We start from the raw sequence: 1,464 nt of genomic DNA, 5'->3' as shown, positions 1-1,464 counted from the left end.
TGAATAGTTACTTTTTTCTCTCGTCCTTTTTTATTGTTGCGCGAATGTTTTTTCTCCTCTATAAACGAATAAGTGAGAGAGTTGAATCCCCTCCCATTAGGTTTTTGCCCTATTTTTCTTTGATTTTATTTTCCTTGTTCTTCAGGGGTGTTCCATCCTCATCCTTTCTACCTTGCCTAGTCTCATCCTCCATAAATTTTCTTTTCCTATTTTCCTTGTGAAGGTTCTCAAGTGCATGGTATTGTGTACCTTCTTTTGCAACTCATTCAATTTAAGAACCGATCAATAAATTCATGCACCAACCAACCATTAATGGTTGTCCATCAATTTAGATTTTATGTACAAGAAAAACTCAACATCCCAAGCATGCAATCCCCTTCCTCAGCTCTAAAATTCAAGTCCCTTTGACTCAACCCTTTTGACATAAATCTTGTCAAATATTTACAATGTATTTTACGAGAGAATAATGGGTGGGGCCATCGCAAACATAAATATTCTAGTACTGAAAATAAATCTCGGTCTAAAGATAGTCTTATTATTATCAGGTCATCAAAAGTCAGAGTAGTTATATATTCTAATGTAGATGACTTTATCTTAGTAATGATTTTATTGTTATCCATGATGGGTATTTTGAAGTTTTTGAGGTATGTGTTTATTTTCATTTTTAGTTTTACTAAATTTAAAAAAAGATGTCTATAAAATCCTTGATTATGTACAAAATCATACCTTGTTGTCAATACAAATGTTTAATAATGGTTTATTTGTTGCAACAAGTCCTTCAAGTTTATTAAATATTGGCTTTAGATACTGCAAAGAATGAAATGCTCAATCAACATGTACATATTGTGCATTATGCGTGGATACCCTCTTAGTCATTTGTCTTCTTCTTTTACTTTTTACAATTCAACCAAGAGGCCAATTAAATAGTTTGAATTATTTTTGTAATAGGAAGTTAGAGACGTTTTGGGAATATGTTTTGATACATTGAGGTCTCTCAACCTGTATAAAAAAAATTGGATTTTTTTGTAGTACAAAGGATCCTATATTAATATAGAGGGATATTTTAAGAGAAAGAAATTCTCTATTAGACTATTTATTGAATAATATTGTCAAGTTTTTAGACTTGGTTTTATATAGTTGAGTACTTATTTTGACTTCAATTGTTCCATGCTCATTGGTTGTCATCGTCCTCTAGGTTTTGAGTAATTTGATTTCTCAGAATACAGGAGATATTGGTTTGTTGTTTTTGTGATTTTATTCCATAAATTGTAACAATTGTATTGCATTTCTTTCTTCTCTTATGTTGATTGAATTTATAAAATTTAGTATATTATTAGTATCACTCTCCAATGACATGTCATGATATCGATAGTTGGTATGGGCATCCATCTAGTCTAAGTTCCTATGGCTTTATTCTAGAAATTTAGAACTTAGATAATCACATTTTTTGCATATGAATTGAAT

Source organism: Pinus tabuliformis, chromosome 6 (genome assembly GCF_031772625.1).
Source record: "Pinus tabuliformis cultivar Carrire ecotype Pingquan chromosome 6, CPIR1, whole genome shotgun sequence".
Classification (NCBI taxonomy): Eukaryota; Viridiplantae; Streptophyta; class Pinopsida; order Pinales; family Pinaceae; genus Pinus; species Pinus tabuliformis.
Note: the sequence above shows the minus strand (reverse complement) of the source record.